The sequence below is a fragment of the Ursus americanus genome, chromosome 17, assembly GCF_024610735.1.
Source record: "Ursus americanus isolate L20-20 chromosome 17, mUrsAme1.1.p, whole genome shotgun sequence".
Taxonomy (NCBI): domain Eukaryota; kingdom Metazoa; phylum Chordata; class Mammalia; order Carnivora; family Ursidae; genus Ursus; species Ursus americanus.
Window position 1 is genome coordinate 43,378,878 of NC_142143.1, and position 27,628 is coordinate 43,406,505.

Genomic DNA, 27,628 nt, shown 5'->3' on the forward strand with positions numbered 1-27,628 from the left:
TCTAGATGGGAACATGAGTCGGGTTTCCCAGACTGTTGTATACAACAGAACTCTCTTCATACTTGATGTTCCTCCAAAAGAGAGGCTTTCTTTTGGGGGGAGGCGGGAGGGGAGAGGAAGAGGGAGAGAGAGTGAGGTGGGGGGAGGGTCAGAGGGAGAGGGAGAGAGAATCTTAAGCAGGCTCCAAGCCCAGTACAGAGCCCAATGCGGGGCTCAGTCTCATGACCCTGAGACCATGACCTGAGCTGAAACCAAGAGTTGGATACTAAACCAATGGAGCCACCCAAGTGCCCCAGGATTTCCTTGGGCAAGTAAATATTGTACATACTGAATAATATATTCCACCTCTATGACCTTGGAAGTTGACTATGCACATCAGACTGTTGCAACTATCTGATTTGAGTGGGGGGAAAAAAGTAAATAAATGCTGAAGCCATTAAAAACCTGATCTCACAGATTGTGGGCATCTCAATGACATAGTGAAACATGAAATATTTTGTTTTATTTTGCTTTGTGTTTTCATGTTTTTCTTCTTAATTTTCATGTTTGTTCTTGGTTGTCAAATAGACATATACACATATTTTTATGGACTTTCAATTTTTTTCTCAAAATACAGTTAAAACTTTTAATCTGCTGAAATGCTGCCTCGTATGTGAATTAATTCTTTGGGAACAACAGAGTTCTGACTTCTAAGTGTTGATAAATGTCCAAATTCCAAAAATGACAATATCATTTCTGTTACTCGTTTTCTTTTCACAATTTATGTTAATTCTTAGTCCTAAAATAACCCCAGTGTGTTATTTTTCAATTACATTTCTATAGAGAGATGAAAACAGAATCATGATTCATAGTAACAGTATGTTTGCCTTAAAAAGAATTTTGTGCTACTGGAGGGGAAAGACTACATATCTGTTTAACACATTACCATATTTTCTGGTTTATAAGCTTTGGCAGTTTATAAAGCACAGCCAACTTTTATAAGCATATGTTGGGGATTGGGGGGAATTTTATAGCAAGGAGAGCAGAAGGAAAATGCATCTCCCTGCCCTGACAAGGTCAGCGGGTCTTTCTACTAGGGTGCTCTGAGAGCTTTTGCAATCAGACACTCCAGGGAAAAGCTTAGGGCTCTGAGTGGGGAGCTCCAGAATTTGTTTGAATGTCACTATACTGTGTTGTCATAGGATTTCACCATCTAGTGGCAGTTAATGAAAATTATAGCCAGTTACCCTGAATGACATGCATTTGGGGTGTGTTGTTAAACAATTTACTTCTATATACAGTTTTTATGTGACAGTGTGAATTTCCATATTCTGAATTGGATATGATGTGATTGATAAATTGCAAAACATGTTTTGCAAAACAGAGATTATCTGTTACAGCAGGATCATGTCTGGGTGCCAACGTATTCATATAAGAAAAAAAATGGAGCAACTGTTACAACAGCTGCTTTCTTTATCATAATAGGGGTAATAAGGATGATATGAATGTATGGAAGCACTATGCTAATGGTAGGGTTATTGATAATGAGAGCACAAAGACCATTATTAATGACTAAAACCTAGATAGGATCTAAGGCAATATTTATTAAACCTTCTAGAGGAAATAGGGTTTTATTATTGCAGTTTTCAGACTATTTAGGACCTGAGGCTCATTTTCTAGGAACAAAACTATCAGGTGATGGCAGGCCAGAAGATCCTCTTGCTAGCACAGCTAGAAACCGACAGAATCTCTGTCATTTCTTACATTGTAAAAATACCCATTTTTCTCCAGATCCCACAAAACGAACGTTGAGTTGTAATATCTGAGAAGTCCATTCTGTTCTATAACACCATTTTAGCATCTCACCTCTCTGCTCTTTTAATGGTTCTCACTGTCTTTAGGGACCAATTGTTCCTCCAGTGCTCATTCTGGAGCTTTTCGTTTCCCTCTTTCTCAACTCATAGATGGCTGCTAAATCTGATCTCTCTTTTTTATTTATGAGTTTATTTTAGGCAATGTGTCATTGTAACTAGTTAAGCTAATTTTAATTAAAATTTTGAGTAAGCTTTCAAAAGGCATAAAACAAATGATTTAGTGAAGTCCAGATATATCTACTGAGTTCCCTTCATCCACTTTGTAATTTGATCAAAGGAATGAAATTGAGTATGTCTGCTATACTGTGTTCTGTATAAGTCCATGCTGTTTATCTCCCAGGCTTCCACTATTCTCTTCATACATATATAATACTTTTTCTCTTAATATCCACTCTGTTATTCTACTAAGAATTTAAGATAGTAATAGCCAGAAGGCTTCCTTCTTTCTCTTTCTTTCTTTCTGAAGTATTTTTAACTTGCTTATTGTTCCTATTGTTTTTGAAATGCTTTGGTTGCCCCAATCCCAAGAAATATTTCCCAATGAAAACATAAACACAGTGGGTAATTTTCCTGGCAACTAAGGGCGCTTTATTTAAACCAACTGTGCTTAATTGCTGTGTTCCATGTGTTCATTTTTAGCCTATTGAGTTCAAATAGCTTATTGATGTTACCATTAATCTTAGGCACCAAGCTCATCCTTTCAGCTAATTATTCCCTGATAGAATCATAAGAAAAATCTGTAGTTTCTGAATCATGTGCCAATTCAATCAGAGGTTATGTTTGTCATGCATTTTAGAGTACTTTTAAATAGCTTCTACCAAGTCCAGGACATCCTCAAGTATGCAAGCCTCAGCATATTTAAATGATAATTCTCTTTGTCACGGGTACATTCTTTACAACAGTAAGTCAAACAATTACTCGTTGGTCCCAGGAAATTCACAAATCAGCAATGATGTTTACAGTCTATTTATTTTACATGATAAATTAAAGATTGTAACTTGAATTTCTACTAATTAGAAGTAGTTTCTATTTTATTAATACAATGTTTATTAACATAACTGTCAGTTCAAACACACTGCAGTTAAAAATCAGTTGGACCTATTTTAGAGTTTCCACAAAATAAAAAGACTTTCTACAATTTTGTACGTACAGTAATTTAAAGAAAATAAAGATCTGAACAGCGAGGAATAACACTAATCCGTTTAGAAACTCTCTGCAGGGGCGCCTGGGTGGCACAGTCATTAAGCGTCTGCCTTCGGCTCAGGGCGTGATCCCGGCATTCTGGGATCGAGCCCCACATCAGGCTCCTCCGCTATGAGCCTGCTTCTTCCTCTCCCACTCCCCCTGCTTGTGTTCCCTCTCTCGCTGGCTGTCTCTATCTCTGTCGAATAAATAAATAAAATCTTTAAAAAAAAAAAAAGAAACTCTCTGCAGTGAACAGGGTAAGGTGTGCATACTAATATAACCAGAGCACCTCATACCCAAAGTGCGATGAAATGTCACCCTTCTTATTATGTCACATCATGTCTACCTCTGGCCCCCCGATTGCTATGGTCAGCAATGTCACTCATTTTAAATGGCTCCCTTTCTTCCCTTAGGAGGATTGCAGAATGCTGAGCTCGCCTGAGCTTATGGAATCCCAAGGAAATAAGGGAGGACAGATCTTGGTCACAGTTGAGACACTCATCACGCTCCTCCACGTGCAAAGGAGGACCTCTCCACAGGTAGTATCCATGTCCTCACTGCCCACTTCAGCTGTGGTCCCCATAGGACAACCTTGGTGCACAGCCCTCCCTGACAGCCACACAGACGTCACTGATGAGCTACGGCACTGCCTAGGCTCTGTGTTCTGGTGAGACCTGGCGTCCGCCACCCGAAAGGGCAGTCTGCCTTCGGCCCCTTCTTCTCCGAGGAATTCTCCTGCCTTCCCAAAAGTTAAGCTTTCACTTCTCTGCTCCTCCCCGGACAAAACAATACCAAACAGAATACAGAACACAATACAGAACAACGACAGCCCAGCCTTTCTTTCTCTGATCCTTTCCTTTGTGGTGCATCATGAAGTACTGGACAATCAGATGGCCAAGCTCCAAACCCAAAGACCACAAAAGAAACTATCCACGTTCCTGAGCTCTCTAGGGAGGCAATAACTCATCTCCCACCTACCAAGGAGGAATGGCATGCTTCTTATAAACACAAGAAACAATACAGCTGTGTTTTCAAATATCACCACATTAAGTGCTTAATCACTCACCTTTCATACAAGGAAACAAACACAACATTTTCTTTAAAGCAGGACAAAAATCTTTTGAATGAATTTCAATGCCTATATTTGAAGCTAATTTATACTTTATCCCATTACCCGTTTCTGTTTCCCAGCTTTCTTCTATCTCTCCGCTGGCTCTTCCCTAATTCCCGAGACAGTTGGAGACAAATTAACACTATGCAGAAAGCAGTTGGCATCAGGCTTTTAGTAAACAATAGGTTATTATACATAATAGTAATAAATACTACTTTAGCAATTCACTTGATTAGAAGGTATGACGCTTATGAGGCTAAAGTTGCACATTCATTCCTACCTGAGCCAATTAACTTCACGGAGAGAAAATTCTTTCTACAACAGACTGCCTCCCTAACTACAGTCAGCAGAGTGATTCAGCATGATCACTAGAAAAGATTTCAGAGAACACTTCCTGACAGTTGGTCAATTGCATCACTTTAGTATATGACAGACAGCATACTATTATATTATTATTCACTAGGAAGAGGTGTATTTCTCTGCAGAACTTCTTGCAGAATCAGGAGTTACCAACGCTTCAAGAATAAGAAAGTTGACTTAAGCTCAGTGCAAATTATTAATTTCAAAGTAAACCTAAAATTACTTATACTCACTGTTAATAAATAACACTGTTAGAATAAACATTAAAATTAAATGATGAAATGCTGAGTTGGCTAATAAGGATTTTAAAAAGAAGAGGGAGGAAAATGACTAAAGTGTAACCATGATATGTAGTTGCATTAGTGGAGAGATATGACTAATAATCACACCATTGAGATTCTTTATAACCCACTTCAATATTTTAAGGTGATTTATAGGATGCATATGCTGCAAATTACTCATTAGTATGAAGCTATATGCTAGCAGCTAATTTTGTTGTTACTGAAGGATAGCTTATTGATTGCTATCTTTGAGCAGCTCATGATGGCAATTCAGGGGAACCGTCAGTGTGATGAAAACCTACAGAGAACACTACTGTTGCCTTAGAATACAGATCTTATTACCACATCTGAACAGTAATCTCTGCACAACCCTCCACTGGGGAACCATATGACCCTGATGCTTCAATACCAGGTTCCAAGCAAAAATAATATTTTGTATTCACCAAAGTCCAATTGGTGATGTGGAGCAAATTGGTATGGAATATGAGATGATACGAAGATACTGAAAGAGCAATGTGAGCAGCTGTCCTCCCCAGGGTACCACGCCCCTTATCCCTGGGCTCTACATCCTATCATGCTTTCTTGGGTAGATATCACCTACAAAGGCCCCAGGCTTTTTAATGCCTTTCTCTCCTCATAGTCCTTGTCCACCACAGGAACCCTTCTTATTTGCAACCACAGTTATGAACAGGATATAGTTTTATATATTGATGCCAGGGTTTGGTGCAAGGAAGAAGAAATCAAGGCATGTTTTCAGTCCGTAAACTTAAAACTGGAAGTTTTGAGTTATTTTGTCCCAACAGGGAAAAAATATTTTTAAAAAGATAAACACATGAAATGACAAAACCAAAAGGGGAAAGAAGGCAGAAAATAAACTAGAAATCAAGAATACAGCTAGTACATACAAGGCATTCTATGTCATTCTGCCAACTTGCTGGACACAGGTCAGAAATCGAAGCTTTCATTTGCCCAACACAAAGAAACATGGTTAGACACATGACTCAAGGTGAATAGTACTCAGGAGAAGCTGGAGTATCCCAGTATTGGATCAGAAATAAACATATCCTGTTAGTCTGCACAGAAGACCCTGTGTAACATAAATGATATCCCCAATACTTATTTGTAGAAAATGTAGTGTTGAGTTTCAGGGTAGGCCAGTGACATCATGCTAAAGCTTAATGTGGCAAAACAAAACAGTTCATACTGGGATGCACCAATGAGATGGTCTGGCTTAATGTTTCAAAAGAAATGTTTTTAAACCTTGTCCCACAAGGGAGGAACCATCCCCTAGGGAGCATTTTGGAAATTTGAGAGGTTTCGTTTTTGTAATTACTGTGTTTATGGGGCACTACAGGCATTTGATGGGAAAGAGGCAGGGGTGCCAGACATGCTTAATGCCCAGGAGAATCCCACGCAATGAAGATTTGTTTTACACCTTCATATCTTTCACATGTCTTGCTAGACATTAAACTACTGAATATATGCTTGCACATGTGGTGGCATTTCAAGTCAGGAAGTATGTTTTCTGTGTTATTTGATCATTTGCTAATTCTTAATTTTCTCCATTTTGACAGTTTGTAATTTGCCATGGCATCGTTATCCCTACCTTGGTTAAGGTTCTTTCCTTTTTTCCTTATCATTTACATAGAAGCCAGGTTATTATTACTTATCATTCTGCTCGTTTTAATTAGGGTCCACCGGCTCTCTGCCCTTTAATTTTCTTTCGTATATACAGAATGACTTCCGGCTTCTTTATCTTAAATCCATGGACTCATCATAAGTAACTGCAAGCATCTGACTACTTCATTATGTTTTCCAATACAGTCATGCCTGAGCACTTACATATTAATATATAGTCTGTTATTTTATTATAAATTGCATTCTTTTTCTTTTCCTTTTATTTTATAGTGTTAAATTGTTCTTAAATTATGTTCTTTTAAAAGTTAAAATATTTTCTTTTATGGTATTTTATTATCTCTGAATTTTATTTCATGATTTAAAAAAAAAAGAGGATATACGAAGTATTTATTATCAAAGGGGCCTTTGAGTATGATAGAGATGAAAGCCACTTGTAAGGATGGGAAGTGCCTGCAAAGAAAATAGACTACCCCCTCAATTCTTGATTGGCTAAACACTTATGTAGCATATGAAGTTGCCTGGGTGGACCAGGGGAAGGAATTGGAGTAAATTAAAGTAAAACAGTGTGAAATTGGGGAGAGGGGTTAGTGGGCTAGCCAGCACACTTCCATTTGAATCCTTGAGTTTGGGGTGGGAGGGAACACCCTAGAAGACAACTAATGGGGTGTCTGATGGACAAGGGAAACCAAGCAATGAGAGGCTACAGGGTGCACCACTGGACCCAAGGCTGATGAGACTTGGAAGAAGTCTTGCAGGAGCCCATCTCCCATGTCAGGGAGGATGCAGTGGAGACTCTCCCATGGGGCCCTGAAGAACAAACATGTACATCCTATGGGGAGGCCAGGCTTTGCGTGCCTGTCATACAGAAGTTATCAACTATAAAAGGGCCATAGTAGTACTATTGAGTAGTGCTATTTAATATCTTCTCTCATTTTTCTTGCCAGACCTCAACACCCTAAAGGATACACAGTGGCCCCCAAAAAGAGGGGAAAGCAAAGGATAGGCTCCTCCCATTCCCTAGCAAGCCTCCCTCCCTGGTCAAGGGTGAGTTAGAAGACGGGTAGTGCTTCGAGCTAGATGTGAGATAGAAACTTTAAACTGAATTCTGTAAACCTGCGAAGGACTAGAAAACAACAGAACTTCTCCAATTGTAGGTAAGGGATGAAGAAGGCCATTCAACTGAGTATGTTTGAACTCAATAATTGGAGAAAAAGTAAAATATTTTATATATGTATTGCAGAGTTCATATGTCTGATTATACGGATTAAAAAGGCAGACAGATATTAAACTAACACATCTATAATTTGAGGCTAAAAATGATTCATCCTTTTAGAAAAAAAAAGTTGAACAATTTTTTATCTAGTCCAACTAAACAGACTATAACCTGGATTAATACAGACAAGCATCGGAGCCCAACATTTAAAGTTGTCCTTGAAAAGTATTGGGAATAGATGCTCCTCTCTGCCTGCTTTATTTGCTTTGAGCATTTAAGTCAACTGTGAATAAGCTTTACCAGCCAGAATATCCCAGTTTCCACAAAATTCAGAGTTGTTAAACTTGGGTTGCAAAACCAGGAAAAATAAACCTCCAGATGTCCTCTGAATGCTGAGTTTCCATGACATCATCACCAAATTCAGGAGACTATATTGTATAATCTGGCCTCTTTTGTGATTTTACAGCTAAACTCAGATCCTCCCACGTGGATTAATTATATTTGAAATTGTTACACCACTAAAGAAGATTATAAGACTATTTCAAGGGTACCTGGGTGGCTCAGTCTGTCAAGCGTCTGACTCTTGATTTCAGCTCGGATTATGATCTCAGGGTGGTGAGCTTGAGGCCCGGGCTCCACACTCAGTGGGGAGTCTGCTTGAGATTCTCTCTACCTCTCCCCCTGCCCCTTCCCTTGTGATCATGCTCTCTGTCTCTCTCTCCCTCTAAAATAAATAAATACATCTTTTAAAAAAGAAAGAATATTTCAATTTGCTGTGACCCCACATTGCTTCTTCCAATTTGTTTCTCAGATCACTACACTGACTTGGTGAGGAGTTTGGGGCAGTCCAGAAACCCCTGTCATCTAAGACCCATCAAGGGTGAGTTGCCCTTCGCTGTACAGACAGAACTTGTCTAGGTTATCAGCAGCCCCTTGAAGGAAAGAAGCTTCCCAACTGGGACCTCAGGCAGAATTTGTTTTTACTGGTCAGAAAGCAACAAATTGTCTTCTGTGGTGCTCCCTCCCACCAAAAATTCAAGTTTCCTTGCCACTTCAAATGGACACCTATGTCAGCTTTTCAACAGGAAGATGACATGACCAAAGCAAACTTCAAGAAGAATAACTCGATGACAACTCTTCAGGATTAAAAAAGGAGAATGTGGAGGCTGCAAAGACCTTTAAGAGGCTTGCTAAAAGATGCAATCCAAGTCATGCAAAACTTCCACTCAAGCCCCTGGCCACATTTTGTACTCTCCCCACCACACACCCTTTTCCTAGCCACCCTAAACTGATCTGCAGACATGTGGTGCCCTTTGAAACGCCCCTGCCTTTTTACGTGCCATTTATTATCTATGCCTGGAAGGCCCACTCCATCCTTCTCGTTTCGTTTGTGAATCTCAACCTATTCTAGGGTTGGTTAGTTATTTCTTCATCTCTGCAAATGGCGCTTTTCCCATACCCCGTTAACCATGGGTAGTTAACCATGTTATATTTTAACTAAATGTTTAAAGTCATTCTTGCCCACAAGAATGATTATTGATGATAAGGGTCTGTGCACTATTTATCTTTATTCCCCCAGCATTAAACAAAACATCTCAACCTGCTGCCGGTGAATCAATGCACAAAACCAACACGAAGATGAGCAAAAGGACCACAGACCATCAGTAAAGACCTGAGACTGAATATCACGAATTTGTAGTGCACAAAAACAGTGTTGCAATTTCCTCTAGCAATGCTCAATCTCCCGGTAGCAGAAGGTCATAAATATCTTTTGCTTTTGTTTATACAGGTTCCATTCCCTCCTGCTAGCAATAAGCCTATCCTGCGGACCTCAGTGCTAGGCATGGGACCCAAGCTGGGTTGATCAGAGAACCTCGCTCACAGTCACAGTGATTGGTTCAAGGGTGGGCAAGGCACATAACCTAGGCTGAGCCAGTTGGGATCCTTCTCTGAAAATGTCTTTCACTGTAGCTGATTGGAATGATTCTCACCCCTTGGTGGCCAGGTTAAAAAATGTAAGTCATTACAATGTGAGCTTCATGAGAACATGTGCATTTAGTGACTTTTTTATAGGTGGAGTTCTGGCTACTGGCAAGTAAAAGTCCTAATAGAGAAATCAGATTAGGAGCTTTATTACATTAGTATGGTCTTTACCAAAATGTGCCCTCCCGCCTCCCCCAAAGAACCTCCACTTATTATTATTATTATCTCTATTATTATCATCACATTTGAGTGAGAAGAAATCAGGAAGGAGTAATCTTGGAACAAAAGATCATTTCTATATTTAATTCATTTGACTTTATGAAGAATTCACTTCATTATCACTAATTCTCTTATTTCTCTGCCATCTGGGAAACGCGGGTCAGACTCGAACCAATTCATGGAACTAGGGCACTTAGGGAGTGTGTAGGTTGAATACGGGGTCTCAAAAAGATATGTCTACGTCCTAGCCCCTCGTACCTGTGACTGTGACCTTATTTGGGAAAAGGGTCTTTGCAGATATAACTACATTATGGGTCTCAGGATGAGGTCATTCTAGACCCTAAATCCAATGATGAAAGTCCTTATAAGAAAAATGCAGAAGGGAATTTGAGACCCACAGACATAAATGGAAAGGCCATGTGAAGACAGAGCCGGAGATCAGAGTTACGCAGCCGTAAACCAAGAAACATCAAGGATTGCCAGCAGCCACCAGAAGCTGGGAGAGAAGCATGGAATGAGAACCTCCAGAAGAAACAAATCCTGCTGTCATCTCGACTTCAGACTTCTGGTTTCCAGAGTTGTGAGAGAATAAATCTGTCATCTTGAAATACCCAGTGAGTGATAATGTTACAGCAGCCCTAGGAAGGGATCTGTTCGATTGGAGATTGACAAACAAGGCATTAAGAGAATGTAAGAAAAAGGAGGAATCTGTAATCTGAGACAAGCCATTGTGTTTAGTATTTTAGGCTGGAAGAAGAGTATCAAAGTGACAGCATCCCCAACTTCGCATTTCCTTTGGCTCAGAACTGATAACTATATAGAGCCATAAAAGACAAATTTTAATCAGACTTGTTTGACCAAATTTATTATACCCAATCCAGAAACCACAGTGTAAATTTTTCCATTATTTGCTTTTAAAATCTCATTGACATAAAATCGCAATCACACATAGAGTAACTTCACATTTTTTTTTTCCTGTACCTATATTGCCTATACTCACCTTGGAATCTTTATTTGAATAGATACGTAATATCATTTCATTACTTATCTATGAAGGAAATTAAAAGTCAGAGTTACTGATGTAGGTAGGCTACCTTTTTTGCCATTGCTAAATCATGAACTCAGCTGTATCATGACTCATAATCATATACATATTCTTTGCTGTAGACAAAGGAAATTAAAATTTAAAACTGATTTTAAATTTTATTTTGATAATATGCAGAAACAAATGAGGAATGAGTATATCTGATTCTGGGTCTCTGCAAGGTAAGTCCAATATTTTGTTCTAACATTTTCCCATCAAACATAGTAAAAAGAAGTTGAGTTGCTGTGGTTCTGCAATCTGACATTTAGGCTTATGTTTTTAAAATTTTTATGTTTCTCATGTTTCTGATTCATTATATTGTGCAACGAAAGCATCTCTGTTTCACTTAGCATTCTGTTGAATCGGCAGAGATCTTGCTACTTTAAATGTATATGCACTGTTCTTCCAGCATAAAAATCAGCCATTAAGTTGGAATGATGGAACAGCGATTTCTGATTTTCGTAGTGATTAACAAGGCTTACTTCCTCCTACAGAGATCATGTTGTATGTACATTGATGACCAAATAAGAGATTGACAGATGCAAGTAACTCTCATGTCCTGTCAGACATCCATCGGATTTTTCCAAATGCAGTAAATGATCTTTGGCTTTTCGAGTAGCTGTTGAAGAATGCTACCATCCATTAATTACCAAAGGCACTAGGGAAAGTCCTTCACCAAGATGTGAATGGATAGTTATTTAGGAAACCAAAGGCTAGAAAGAGAGCTATCTAGTATTAATGAGATTATAGAGTAATTTGATTCATTATGGCTACTAGCTGAAATTGAACGGAACAATCAAAGTTCATTACCAGGCCTGATTTCCTGAGCAGGGAAATAGTAGAAATACTGTGTATATGACTACCTTCCCTACACCTTCATTTGAGCTTTTTTTTTTAATTGTTTCTTACCAGTAAAAATTATCCTCTTCCTATTTTCTTTACTTAAGGTAGCAGTGCACACCAATAGACATTCCGAAAGAAATCATTTATGGTATGTGTAATGAAATCGGAAAACTATAATTTATGCTCATCTGAACAATGCCCTTAATACAATCTTACTTTAAAAAAAAGAAAAAAACTGACACTACCTTAAAATCTTTTCAATGACAAAAAAAAAAAAAAATCATCAAGTTAGGTTGCTGTTTACTTTCCATGGCCAATACCATTAAAATGAAATGCCAAGATTTCAATTTATGTAAATTTTTTCAGTTAAATTATTTATAATAGGAAATTCTCTCACCTTTCTGAAGCGAAATAAATGCAAATTTAATTCATTAGGTGACTAGACTGGTATAAAACCTTACAGGAAATGCAAATGGTAACTGAAAATATAGAAATGATACTTGTTTTGGTGACACAACAAATCAATCAGCATAAATTGTCAAGCTTACAAAAATATCACTAAAATGTATTCTATGTTGCCCATTAGAAGGCATGTTTTCCTATTTAAGACACGTTTCAAAGGAAAATGAGAGAAGTAGCAACTGTGGGTTCAAGTCAATCTTAATGCCATAAGCCTTGCACCGTGACCATGTCCCCCCCTCTCAGGACAGACCCCTAATGAAGACACTGATGAAGGAAGACCTGGCTTTTATCCTAGCGTCTCTCCCTGACAACCCTGATTTTTCCTAAGTTATGTGACCTCTCTGAGCATCAGTCCCCTCATCTGCATTAAATGGAGCTTAAATAGTAGATATATAAATTGCTCGTCAGGCCCCTACTGCGAAGATTTTGTAAGAATCACGTGAATAATGAAAGAATGCTTGGTGTGTGATAAAACACCGCAGAGCTGGCGTGTTAGCAGCTACACCTGAGTCCAAGCCGCCAGCCTGGACGTCTCCCAGAATCAAGTACAAAACCTACCCAAGTAGTCGCTCCTTGGCTGTCCCTCCCCCCTGGATTTCTGGGGAGTATGAGGCCTGCTGACATTTGTTGAGTGCCTACTCCCTACTCCTTTTTATAACCTAATTTCATCCCCATGCCAATTCAGAGAGCTAAGTTTTGCCATCCACATTTTACAAATAAGGAAAGAGACTCGTATGGACTAACTTGCCTCATTTCATTTGGAAATAACAGCAGAGATGAGATGCAAACTCAGCTATGTCTTGCTGCAATGCCCAAACTTTTTTTCCTACCTAAATCTGTTGCCCCTCCAAATTTCTCCTTCTGGCTACAGTGCAATTGGAGGGGAAGATTCACAATTCAACCATAAGCACAACCACAATCCTCTCCTGTGTCCAAAGGCAACTGCTTACCTTCCAGATTGTCAGTGTCCAACCATCCCTGAGGCCCCCAGGGAACTCAGGTGTCACTGCCGCCATCAAATGAATTCCAGGGCACTGCTGTGCCACACGCACATTTCCACCTGTCCTTTTACGCTCTTGATGGAGACACAAAACAAAGCTGCCTCATGCGCGGACGTTAATCTAAATTTTCACGGGCCCTGATAATTTAGCTGCGGGATCCCAGACTATACGATCGTCAGGACAATTTGATGAGGACAGTTGAGGATGGGCAAAGAGCTGCTGAATAGGGCAGCAGAAAAGTACACAATGAGTTTAGGGACCAAAGCTGGCTCCAATGCTTCCCATCACTAGCTCGGTGACCTTTGGCAGTTACCAGACCTCTGTGAGCCTCATTTTTCTCATGTAAAGATGAAAATAGCACCTCAAAGTGTTGGGAGATAAGTGAGGTCATGTAGGGGAGGCTCCTAACACAAAGAAGGCACTCAACAAATGAGAGTTTGGTGGGATTAAAAAGGGAAAAGATACACCTCTTCCAGTAACAATGCCTACAAAGCGTTTAGAGATTCGGGACAAGCGCTGCCAGGAATTAGAAACATAGGAGAATGTGCGGGAAGAAAGAAAAAAAAGAGTTTGATTCTTTGACCAGGCGCAGGATGAAGAGAAATTATGTGAGAGGAAGAAGAGTACAGTGAAATACCATTTCAACCACAATTTAAAATTTGTCTTGTAGAATCTATTTCTTTTTTTTATTTCAAGAAAATGACCGCTCATTCAAGAAAATAAGTAAACATTATTTGCCATCGATTTTTTTGTTGTTGCTTCTCGTTACTGTTTTATATTGTAGTCATCGAGTAATTTTGTTTGAAAATGTTTTCTAAAAACCGAGTTCAAATGTAAAACACCGAACATGGTATTACAAAGTCACAGAAACCGTATCATTAGCTTTGCTTCTTACTCAGCTATTGAGCGAGGCAGCACTTTAAAAAACATCTGAAACATCTAGAAAACCAAATTCATGACCTCAGAAAAAGCAATAATTGTTTTGCAAATTAAAATCCTTTTCCCCACTCCAGTCAGTAACTTAATCTTTGAATGTAAATGTGGTCCCCGCGCTGTGAGTAACCTGAAGGAGGATCACACATCAGTTTGCCTTAGTGCCAGCAAAATATCTCCAGTTGACAGTTATTAATTTCTAGTCAAATTACCCCAGAATAGGGTCAAAGAGAACTAATGGTTTTATTTTACATTCCAGGAAGTGCTGTGTTTCAGCATTCGGAATGCAGCGCTCTGTAGAGAGAGCTGCCGCAGAGAGCTGGAGACCTGCGTGACCTCTCCAAAAACAGTATTAGTGAGATTATTAAGTGTATTAATCGTCCCCCATGTCTCAGGCACGTTCCCACAAACCATATTAAAAGTATCAAAGCCGTTTATTTATTCTTGATCTGCAGTGAGTGAAACATACAAAGTTCTAACTTATCTAAAAATATAAATGTCTAGTTGTGTATGAGTGACGAAAGATTAAGAGAGCTGTTGTTTTCATTCTCTTTTCAGTTTTGTTTTTTATTGTTTTCATTCTCTGATTTTGGAATTTGTATTTGAATTTGAATTGTATTTGTTTTGTTATTGTTTTCATTCTCTTTGATTTTGGAATTTTAGCACAGTAAATATGCATATAAAAATAAAAGAGGTCTGGAGTGCCTGGGTGGCTCAGTCATATGAGCACCCGACTCTTGATTTCGGCTTAGGTCATGATTGCAGGGTCATGAGACCAAGCCCAGTATCCAGCTCTGAGCTCAGCCGGGAATGTGCTTGAGATTCTCTCTTTCCCTTTCCCTCTGCCCCTCCCCCTGTTTGCTCGTGCTCTCGCTCTCTCTCTCCCCCTCTAAATAACTCAATAAAACCTTAAAAAAAAAAAAAAAAGTAAAGGAGATCTAAAGACTATCACTTCTATAATTTTTTTTTTCCTCCTCAGTTCCTAGCTAGGTGATCTGTGTAATGTGGACAATATCATGATAAAATCAATTGTTTCATTCAACTCAAATGTAATCCTTTCAACTGGCTCACAGAAGTGTAAACAAATTCAATGTTACAGCATCACATGTAAATAATTCCAAACAATCCTGTTTTGGATTTTACAAAAGTGTGGTGCCCATTCAGGTATACCGTTTAGGTAACTACGGAAATCATACTGAAATTTGATAGTTGCTGGTGTAATATAACCAGTAGCATGGTAAGTGGAAAGAGCAGGAGATTTAGGTTCAGATCTAGTATCTTCGTCCTAGCTAACATGGCCTTGTGCGAGTCACTCTCTTTGAGCCTCAGTTCCCTCTCTTCAAAAACTCATTGAAAATAATACCTTAAAAATAATTAAGAAATAGCAACAAAGGTTACTGTGATGTTTAAGAGAAATGTGTAGGAAAGTATCTTTACTAACTATAATGCGCTCTAAAGATACGGTACTTTTTAAAGACTGATTGAGATATAATTCATGTACCATATAATTGTACCCATTTCAAGTGTACAATACAATGTTTTTTTAGTATATTCACAGGATCGTGCAATAATCTAATTTTAAAGCCTCTTCGCCTCCCCTAAAAGTAACCCTATACCCATTAACAGTCATCCTCAATGTTCCCGCTCCTTCCCCCCCTCATCTCCAGGCAACCAAAAATCTATCTGCTATCTCTATGGATCTCCTATAATGTACATTTCATATAAATTTACTCCTATAATACATAATCTTTTGTGATTGGCTTCTTCCATTGGTGTAAATTTTATAAGCTCCATCCCCAGTGTGCATGTGTCAGTACTTTATTCCTTTTTATTGCCAAACAACTTCCCATTGTGGGGATAGACCACATTTTATTTATCCATTCATCAGGTGACGGACATTTGAGTTGTTTACTTTTTTTTTTTTTGGCTTTTATGAATAATGCTGCTATGAACATTCATGTACAAGTTTTTGTGTGGATGTGGGTTTTCATTTCTAACGGGTATATATCTAGGAGTGCAGCTACTGGATTCTATAACTGTTTAACATTTTGAAGAATCTGTCAAACCATTTTCTAAAGCAGCTGTGCTGTTTTACATTTGCCAGCAATGCAGAAGAATATCAGTTCCTCCATCTCGTCACCAGCACTTGTTATTGTTTGGCTTTTTTATTATAACCATCCTAGTGGGTGTGTAGTGGTATGACATCATGGTTTTGATTTGCATTTCCTTAATGATTAATGAGCTGAATACCTTTCATGTGCTGACTATTTGTATAGCTTCCTGGGAGAAGTGTCTAAACCCTTTGTCCATTACATAATGGAGTTATTGTTTTAGTATTGAGTTGTAAGAGATCTTTATATATTCTAGCTACAAGTGTCTTATCAGATATATGGTTTGCTATTTTCTGCCATTGTGTGGATTGTGTTTTTACTTTCTTATTTTTATTATTTGCACCACAATGTTTTAATTTTGATGAAGTCATTTTTTCTTTTGTTGCTTTTGTTTTCACTTTTGGCATTGTTGAAAAGAGGCTTTGCCTAACCTAAGGTCATAAGATTTATTCCTAAGTCTTCTAAGAGTTATATAGTTTTAGTTCTTACATTTAAGTCTATGATCCATTTTGAGTTGATTTTTGTTAATGGTCCCAGATAGAGGTTCAACTTACTGCTTTGTCAATTTAATATGCCCAAAGCAATACATGTTCATTAAAGAAAAATCAGGAAATATATGTAAGAAAAAGGAATAAAATAAAAAATATCCACAATCCTATTTATCCCTAAATAACGACTTTTAGCATTCTGACTTATATGCTTCCAAAACCTATTCTCTGTCTGTGTATTTTATTTATTTTTTAATGGGATCACATAATGCACATAGTTCTGTAGGTAACTTTTTTCCTTTGATAATTGTAAACATATTTACATACCAGTTTTTTAGACTTTTGTGAACTTCAAGTTCTTCAGCTGTATAACAGCAAGTAGTTGTTAAAATCAAATAAAATAATGGTGTAAAAGCATTTTGTAAGACTTCATTAATAGAGTGAATTCATTTTGTTTTTATTATTGTGCTAAATTAGTCCTTTTTACTGAAATGCTTTCTTCAATTACTCTATAAGAACAAAATTCATCCTGCTACATTATCAAATCAATTATTTTTTAATGCCTATGTCCACTAAATTCTTCAAGATTAGAGGTCTATATCTTTGGGTCCCCAAAGCCTGTCACAATTCCTGGCCCATATTAGTGCTCAACAATTGTCAGAATTAATGTTTACTGTCAATACCTCTGAATCTTTTAGAAGTGTTGTTCTTTGATCATGAAGTTTACATTACCAAATGTTTGATGAATATATGTTTATAACTGTTATATCTCCCTCATGGATTGACCCTTTTGTCATCATACAATATTCCTATTTATCTCTAGAAATATTTTTTATTTTAAAGTCTGCTTTGTCTAGTATTAGCATAACCATTTCAGCTGTCTTACGGCTGTTGTTTGTGTGATATATATTTTTCCATCTGTTACATATAAAGTAAGTCCCCTCAGCTGCAACTGTGGAGCTCTTCATCCTAATGGTCTGCCTTTCTCCCTAGGCAGAACTCCAGCACCACTGCAATGGAGCTGGGAATGGTTGCCTCTGTTCTTCTCGGCTTGCCACTTCTAGTGCAGAACCTGCATCAGATGAGATGGCTGGGAAGGGGAAGATTATGCTCCCAGGATTCAAGACCTGCCACACCGAAGACAAAGTTCCTACCCTATGAATGGGAGCAGGATGAGGTAAGGTCAACCTGGTCCTCTTCACATTGGCTAACTGGAATTGAAGCCGGTGGGGGGGTAGGGGTGAGAAATACGGCAGCCTGCCCTCCTAGGATGAAATTATAGCCCAGGATGGGAGCTGGGGAGGAAGAGAGCTCCCAATTCCCTCCCTACCCCTGACCAGATTAGAACACACCAGGTAGATCTTCATAACATGGGGGAGATGATAAGTGGGTGTGGCTGAAATACCATAGACTCTGGTGTTCTTACCAAAAGATTTGGTAGATTTTCCTGAATGCTTCTCCATTCACTGTGTATCCTCAGGAAAATTTCCAGAGACTGTAAATATTTTTTTTATAATTTTCACCACTTAAAGTGCTTAGAGTCTACTGATCTCCTTACTCTGCCATTCCCATTACGATGATTTTTTTAAATGTTACTAAAATTTGTATAGTGGAAACTTTCCAGGAAAAAGCATTATAGGCTCAGAAATATCCCCTTAGAAGCTTTCAAATTTCTTGTTTTATAAGAAAGGAGTTGGAGAGGAAAAAAAAAGGAGCCTAGAGGCAAAGGCCTAAGGATACAGATGCCTTAAGGCAGGTACCAAAAGAGATGTGAAGTCTTTAAGAATAACAATAAAATGGACCTAGAGGGCATTATGCTGCATGAAATACATCAGACAGAGAAAGGTAAATACTGCATGATTTCATTTGTGTATGGAATCTAAAAACAAAACAAATGAACAAACAAAACAGAATAGAAACAGACTCATAGATACAGGAAACAAACTCTTGGTTACCAGAGGGGGTGGGGGCAGAGGAGATGTGCAAAACACGTGAAAGGGACTGAGAGGTACAAACTTCCAGTTATAAAATAAGTAAAGGGGATGAAATGTACAGCACAGGGAATATCAATAATATTGTAATAACTTTGTATGGTGACAGATTTGGTAACTAGATTTATTGTGGGGATCATTTCGTAATGTATAAAAATATTGAATCACTATGATGTACACCTGAAACTAATAGGCTATTCCATGTCAATTATACTTCAAATTAAAAAATTAATAACAATAAGAGTTTGAGATTGTGCTGACAATGTTTTCAGAACAGTTATGACTGGAAGTTGCCTGGGGGTAGGGCTGTTCTCACACTTGTCAAGGCTTGCTGGGTAGTGAATGGCAGCTAACAAGATTGTGTTTGCCTTTTCTTTTTTTTAACAGAAACCAAATTAACATAAAATCCAATACAACTTAGTATTATGATATAACCTATAGACCTTGGTGCCTGTCCTCTTCCTCATCCCTGGGGAAAGGATAAGTTTCTAGAGGGAGGAGAAGTTGGGAGATGAGCTGGAGAAAAATGGAGGAGAGCAAAAGAGGAGGGTGCTGGGCTGGCAGACAAAACTGCCTCTGAAAGCAGCAAGGAGAGAGAGGCTTTCTGCTTCCTGGTAGTTACTTGACATTCACAATCTCTTTTAAGTGGGGGTTCAAATGCCACAGAAGTGGAAGCTAGCAGAGAGATGGCATCAATGGATAGGCATTAGGGTCAGCCAGCTGCTAAGTTTCCATAATTTCATTAATTTTGGAATAAAACAGTACTCTCTTTGAAATTTTTCCTCTACTTATGTTATAGTAGGGTTCAGGAATTGTATTCATTTTCTATGGTTGCCATATCAAAATTCCACAGACTGGGGGGCTAAGAAAACAAAAATACATTATCTCACATGCTGGAAGGTAGAAGTTCAAGATCAAGGTGTTGACAGGTTTACTGTCTCCTAAGACCTCTTTCCTTGGCTTGCTGATGGCCAGTTTGCTGTGTCTTCATATGGTCTTTTTTGCATATGCAAGTAAACCTGGTGTCTCTTCCTCTTCTTAGAGGGATACTAGTCATAGTGGATTAGGACCCCATCTTTACAACCTCATTTAACTTTAATTGCCTCTTTAAAGGCCTTATCTCAAAATATAGTCACATTTGGGGGTTAGGGCTTCAACATATGAACCTGGGAGAACACAATTCAGTTCATAAGTATCATGTATACACATGTCAGGAAAAATTGTGAATGACTTCTAAATGGTTAAAAAGAAGAAGAAAGAAATTGGGGTTCTGCTTAGCTCGGATCCCTAGGGTTAGCTCCCCCTTTGACTAGCCTATTTAGAAAACTGATAATAATGAAGAAGTTTTTCGTCCATAGTTAAGCAAATGGTTCCTCTTCATTCAAATGCAAACAGATCTGTCCCACAGAGAATATAAATTTAATTTCTCTTTTAATCAGTTGTAACATCTTACTGGTTTCCTCATTAACTAATGAGTTAAATAAAATCTTTGACACGGTTCATTTTATATTTGTATGAAAATCATGATTTTACCTTTTTATTTTTTTTTTAAGATTTTATTTATTTATTTGACAGAGAGAGAGCCAGCCAGTGAAAGAGGGAACACAAGCAGGGGGAGTGGGAGAGGAAGAAGCAGGCTCCCATCGGAGGAGCCTGATGTGGGGCTCGATCCCAGAACACTGGGATCATGCCCCCAGCCAAAGGCAGACGCTTAACGACTGAGCCACCCAGGCGCCCCGATTTTACCTTTTTAAAAATATGATCCTCAAAAATACTGAAGATTATGTGGGCAGTATTATTGCTGCTGCTCTGACTTCTCTGCCCTTCGTTGGTTTTCCCCTCTTTCCTAACTTTTCTTTCCTGTTCACTAAATTTAATCTTCAGGGTTAGACACGGAAAATAGCAGGCACATGCAACGCTCATGATGGACAAGGAAGCAACGGAGACCGCATCCGAATTCTGTCATGTTTCAATAAGGAACCATGTGACTGAGAAGAATGTTCCTGAAGCTTTTAATGTCATAGATTAACGGTTCACAGATTAATGTCAGAACGTCAGAGATTAATATATATCTATAAAATAGGTATCTGCTGCTCTATCAGAAAAATACATATATATTTACATTTATCTCTTAGAACTTAGAATCTTTGTGGTTCTAGATATTCCAAAGTTCATGTTTAAATACTAAGATTAAAATTTTAGATACTTGAGATTTTTAAATTAACTTGGAAAAGTCCATAAACTATGTCCTTTGCAGTTATTATAAATTTCTCAACCAGTCTTAAATAATGCCATACTATTTTTATTCTTTTTAAATCTCAAAAACGTCTATGCCTTGGTCTTGGAACATTTTTCCTTGATTTCCTTTACCACCAATTCAGTGATCATAGAGCATTCAAGCAACATGAAGGATTTAATCAACACTTGCGTAAATGCATCGGAAAACACTGTATAAGCAGAGATAACTTTAAGCAAATATGTACTGTTCTTCTAAGCCATAATTTGTTTGAAAGTAGGTTAGTTCCAGAATACAGTGTAAAGTAGTTTTAACCTTAAGTGAAAGCAACTTGCCTCCATCTCTTACCAAGGTGAACCTGTACCCAATATGTCATAACAAATATGTTTGCCATGATTTTGATGTAGCAGGAATCTTTACAAAGGGAAATCAGATAGACAAAGTAAATAACCTAATACCTTAGATTATCCAAAGTCATCTTTATTCTTCTCCCACAGTAAAAACAAATTAATTTGCTTTCTGGCCCTTGGCACTTACGAATGCTAATTTAATCACGTAAATTTAGACTTCCTATGGCAGAATTTGAAACCACATTGTGAACATGACTTTCACATAAGGCTTGTTCCTTTTTCCTGAATTAGAAAGTAAAATTAAAAAAAAAAAAAAAAACTCTATGCTTGTATTAGACCCTAGGCAAAATCAGCATAACCCTGCCATCTCCCGTTAAGTTGATTCAGGACTCTGGGGAGCCATGTCACCATCTGGACTGGAGTGCAAATGGTCAGAGGGAGGCCTGGGAGAGTGTCCTCAAAAAGACCCCAGCTGGCTGAGCAGCCACCTGTTGCCAAGATAAGTGAGGGCACAATATAGCGTGTTCATCATAATCCATCTGTTTCTAGTCTCCGAATATCTGATGCTGTCATGGCAGAGGACATCTGACACCAGGAGAGGGCTGACTCAGAGAGGCCAAGACTACAAGTCCAGCTAAGCAAAAGATGTCTAGAAGTTACTCATGATGACAGAACCAGAAGGCCGATTTGGTTCAGGAAGACAGAGGTAGCAGGCTTGGAGAAGCAGAAACACAGGAATCACCTGGAGCCCAGGAGCTCAGAGAAGCCGTAGGAGCAGCATTAGTGAGTGCGTTGTTTTAGTGGCCTGCTGAACACAAGTGTCTCTGGATCCAGAGATGTTGATTGTAACTTCAGAACAGACAGAAACATGTAGATTCATTCAACTCCTGACTAAGGCAAGGATACAGAATCTAGGATTAATTTATAGGCTCAGTGGCAAATAATAATAATAATAATAATAATAATAATAATAATAATAATAGTAAAGAACAATAGCCAACACTTATATAGTACTTAGTAGTACTTTGTATATATTCATTAATTCCATCCTCACCATAACCCTGTGAGGTAGATACTATGATTACCCTCAATTTGGAGAAGGGAAAAATTAAGTGCAGAACATTTTAGTAACTGCCCCAAGTCACGTACGTGGTAGAGCTGGGTATGAAACCCAGCAGTCTGTACTCTTCACCAGTACTGTATGCTGCTTTCATTCCCTTGTACCTTCCAAGAAACTCCAAAAGATGAGCTCTTCTTTTCTTATTTTCTTACTTTACACCCCGCTTGCCCTATTCAACCCCTTTCACTCTGATTTGCCCTTTCTATCATATCATGAAAATCGGGTTGGATATTCATGGTGGAACCTGGGCAACTGACTGCAAATACATGGAGCATGTCCTCCTCTTCCTCCTCCAAACCCATTTGCTTGGATTGAAATGTGGAAGGACTTTTGTTTTTTGCTGGAGAGGTCTGAGTGCCAGAAGTGTGTGAAGGACGTGAGGGTGTGTGTGTGTGTGTGCGCGCGTGTGTGTGTGTGTGTGTGTGTGTGTGTGTGTGTGTGTGTGTGTTTATGCACAGGAGCATGCTCATACAGATGCAAAGGGCAGTGGGTAGGATACAGAAGGTGGAGATTGAGTAACAGCTAAAGGTTGAAGATAGGAGCCGGAGAGGCTGTGTTTAGGAGGAACTCGCTGAAACTTGTGACTTACACAAGCTGCGTAAAGCCCAAGTGATAAAATGTGGAACAGTTGGGGAAAGGGCAACAGAAGGGACTGAGACACTCAGCACAGCACCAGCAAGTGACAGTGGGTGACTCACAACCAGCAGACTTCAAAGAGACAAAAGCAGATTAATGGTCTTGTTCTTCAGGTCTCACGAGAACTCTCCCAGAGAATCCTAGAACTAAAAGGGAGGTTTTGAATGGGAGCAGGAAAAAGTGGAGGCCCCTGAGCTGTACAAGGGACCACCACCAAGGAGTAAAATGCAGGTATTCATGTTAATGTGACCTCACTGTTTGCAGAGACTAGCGAGGCCTGGGGACACCGAGCCTGCTGGATACTCAAGCCAGGGAAGAGTAAGAGCAAGGCAATATAAGCCAACCCCTGCCAGCATGTGGAGCACAACTACCCAACATACTCTACTTACTAAAGGTCACCACAGATATTGTGCTAGAATAGCTTATAATCCATCAAGGCCTTTTTTTGTTGCGGTTTTATTTTTGTAGTCGTTTTTACAAATATTGAATTTTAATCATACATTAAAATGGTTGTCTTTTGTGTTATGGAATTCTCACAGTGGGCAAATTTTTGTGCATTTTTCCCACTAGTACTGACACTTGGTACTCAAGCTTATCCCTCCAGATGTGATTCAATTCGAGTCCTAAGAAATTTGAGTGTGACCTTTTAACTGTCCACTGAACTTGTGCTTTCTTAGGTTGCCTAAAGTTAGATTCCAAGGACCAGGTGACGTAAGATGAAAAAAAAAAAAACCTCAAAAAACCAGAATAAGCGCTTCTGATCTAAGCTAATGTGACTGGACCATATGTAATAGCCCTGCTGTCCTTCTCCTATTTTTTATTTTGTACATATCTTTTTGATCATCATTGTAGCAGGCAATCTTAGGGGGGAAACAGCCTTTAAAAAATTCTCAAAAGGATGAAGTATGAGCAGATGTCCAAGAGAAAGATAAAATAGCATTGCAAATAAAATGCAGAGATTTACTGGCACACTTTAGCCAACTGTAATAGAAAATGTGGAGGACCTTTGAGTACAACGCTAAAAGAGAAAAGGTAAAAAGTCTTATTTTCATCCCATTGTGTTCAATAAATCATGCAGTTCCAGTTGTGTTTGAGAAGTTTATTCACTTATTGTGAGTTGTCATCAGTTGTTAGATCCAATTTATCATATGCAAACCACTTTCTCCTATATACATTATTATAGATAAACACATTATATGTGAGTACGCATTTAGGTATTAATTTATAGCATATAACACTTTAACTTAAAATAAAGCTCTTATGTACAAAACAATATAATGATGTTTATTTCTTTTTTAAAAAAATCTTCATTTTGGAACAGTAATAGAATAAATACACCAATACGTCAATCAAATTTCATGGGAAAAGGAATAATATTGAAACGTAGTTCATGTTCTTCTCTTTTAAAAGGTAGAGGATGTGTTTGGTGTTAGATCAACTCTTTCTATACATACTGGCAGACGTATAATCAATAACAAGTAGAATATTATTTACCTACTACCAGGAATTAAATTAGTAAGTATGCCTTGAGCACCTATTATGAACTAGGCACCATGAGGTTGCTATTAGTAGGCAGTGCTTACTCCCTGGTTGGTGAAGAAACAGACATGTAAACAACTAACTGAAGTGCAAGACAAAATTAAATAAGAATCAGCGCTTTGGCACAATGAGATATTACCTCATACCATTAGAACGACCACTATAAATATATATATAAAGTGTTGGCAAGGATGGGGGGAAATTATAACCCTTGTATGCTGTTGGTAGGATATAAAATGATACAGCTACTATGGAAGAAACAGTATGGAGTATCCTCAAAAAATTAAAAATAGGGGGCATCTGGGTGGCTCGGTCAGTTAAATGGCCCACTCTTGGTTTCGGCTCAGGTCATGATATCAGGGTTGTGAGATGGAGCCCCATGTTGGGCACCACAGTGAGCACAGAGTCTGCTTTCTCTCTCCCTCTCTATCTCCCTCTCTCCCTGTTTGCCCCTTGGGCCCTCTACCCACTTGCTCTCTAAACAAACAAACAAACAAACAAACAAATAATTTTTTTAAAAAATTAAAACTAGAACTGTCTGGGGCTCCTGGGTGGCACAGTCGTTAAGCGTCTGCCTTCGGCTCAGGGCGTGATCCCAGCATTCTAGGATTGAGCCCCACATCAGGCTCCTCCGCTAGGAGCCTGCTTCTTCCTCGCCCACTCCCCCTGCTTGTGTTCCGTCTCTCGCTGTCTCTCTCTGTCAAATAAATAAATAAAATCTAAAAAAAAAAAAAAAAACTAGAACTGTCATATGATCCAGCAATCCCACTCCTGAATTTTTATACAAAAGAGTTCAAAACAAAATCTCAAATAGATATTTGCACACACATGTTCACTGCAGCATTATTCACAACAGCCAAGATATGTAAGCAACCTGAATGTCATCAGTGCATGGATGGATAAAGAAAATGTAGATTATAATGTATATTATTCATCTTTAAAAAGAAGGAAATCCTATCGTATGCAAAAGATGAGTGAACTCAGAGGACATTATGCTAAGTGAAATAAGCCAACCACATAAAGATATACACTGCATGATTCTACTAATATGAGTTATCTAAAGTAATCAAATTCATAGAGACAGAAGGTATAATGGTGGTCGCCAAGGACTAGGAAGAGGGGGAAATGCGGAGTTGTTTATTGAGTATAGAAATTCAATCATGCAAAATGAAAAAGTTCTAGAGACATTTGTACAACAATGAGCATACAGTTAACAACACTACAATGCACACTTAAAATTGTTAAGAGGGTAAATTTATGTTATGTGCTTTTTACCACAATAAAAAGAGTTCTCAAAAAAAAAAATAGTGCTGTGGTAGCATAAAGAAAGGAAAAATTAATTCTGATTCAGGAGAACATAGCTTCAGAGTGGTGGCAGCATTTGACCTGAGTTTTGAAGAGCGAGTAAAATTTTGATATACAAAAAGGCATGGGAAAGCATTAACAAAGACCCAGATAAGTGAAAGTTCATGGATTGCTTGAGGAACCAGTAATCTGGGTGGCTAGAATATAGGGCATGTAGGATCAGCTCAGAGCACTTATCAAACAGCTTCTTTTAAAGGACAATAACATCTTCTCTTTATCTATAACAATTTATAGCTATTTTACCAGGATAGAATGTTATTTTATATTCTCATTGTAAAAGTCTTATACATCAAAGCTTATTTAACACCCCTCCTAAAAAGTGTGGAAAGAAATAGACTGTGATTCCACTAAGTCTTGATATTTTTGCCTTTAAATTTTGAACAGTTGTTTATCATGACTTGACATGGGACAAAGCAACTCAACTCAAGAAATATAGACATTAAAAAAACTATTGAGATAAAAAGTATATACGAAGCTCATTACTTAGTTTGTAATTCTGATATATAATAATATATTTTGGTGTTGTCAAGGTCTCTTATTCTAAGATAGTTATCAACCTTAATGGCCAAAACTTATTTCTGCCTAATTTGACAAAGATATTGATAATGAAAATAGAAAGAAGGAAGGAAGGAAGAGTAATGAATTTAGACTGGACATGTTTGAGAGGCTTATGGGACATTCAGATGGAAATGTTGAATAATCAATTATAACAGGAGGTTGGAACTTAGAAAAGAGGTTGACTAGAATGAAACTCACACATATACAGTAAACTAATTTTGACAAGGGCACCAAAAACAAACAATTGGCCAAGGATAGTCATTTCGATAAATGATGCTAGGAAATCTGGATAACCATATGCAAACTAATGAAACAGGAACCTTATCTTACACCACTCACAAAAATTAACTTGAAATGGATCAAAGACTTAAATACACAATCTGAAACCATAAAACTCCAAAAAAAAAAAATGTAGGAGAAAAAATCCTTAGCATTGCTCTTGGCAATAATTTGTTGGATAAGACACCAAAAGCATGGGCAACAGAAGCTAAAATAGACAAGCGGAACTAGATCAAATTAAAGAGCTTCTTCACAACAAAGGAAACAGTCAATAAATTGAAAAGGCAACCTCAGGAAGGGAGATAGTATTTAGACACTAAAAATTAAGGAATTAAGGAATTAAGACACAAAAAAGTAAGGAATTAATGTTTAAATTATATAAAGAACTCATAAAATTCAATAGCAAAAAAAAGCAAATAAGGTAATTTAAAAACGGGCAAAGCACCTGAATGGACATTCTTCTAAAGAAAACATACAAATGACCAATAAGTGTTTGAAAAGATGATCAACATCACTAATCATCAGAGAAATGCCAATTAAAATCATAATGAGATCATCTCACACCTGTTAGGATGGCTTTTATCAAAAAGAAAAAAGATAACAAATATTCACAAGGATGTGGAGAAAGGGGAACCCTTTTGCACTGTTGGTAGGAATGTAAATTGGTATAGCCATTATGAAAAACAGCATGGAGTTTCCTCAAAAAATTCAAAATTTAACTATGATATGAAATAGTAATCCCGCTCCTGGGTATATATATATGAAAAAACAGAAAACAATATCTCTAAG

The 27,628-nt window shown here is 38.1% G+C and overlaps 1 protein-coding gene across 1 annotated transcript in view; it reads right to left on the minus strand.

The window, feature by feature from the left end:
* TPH2 (tryptophan hydroxylase 2) overlaps positions 1-27,628 on the minus strand; it is a 318,850-nt gene that overhangs the window by 42,370 nt on the left and 248,852 nt on the right. The gene's annotated exons all lie outside the window — the stretch shown is intronic.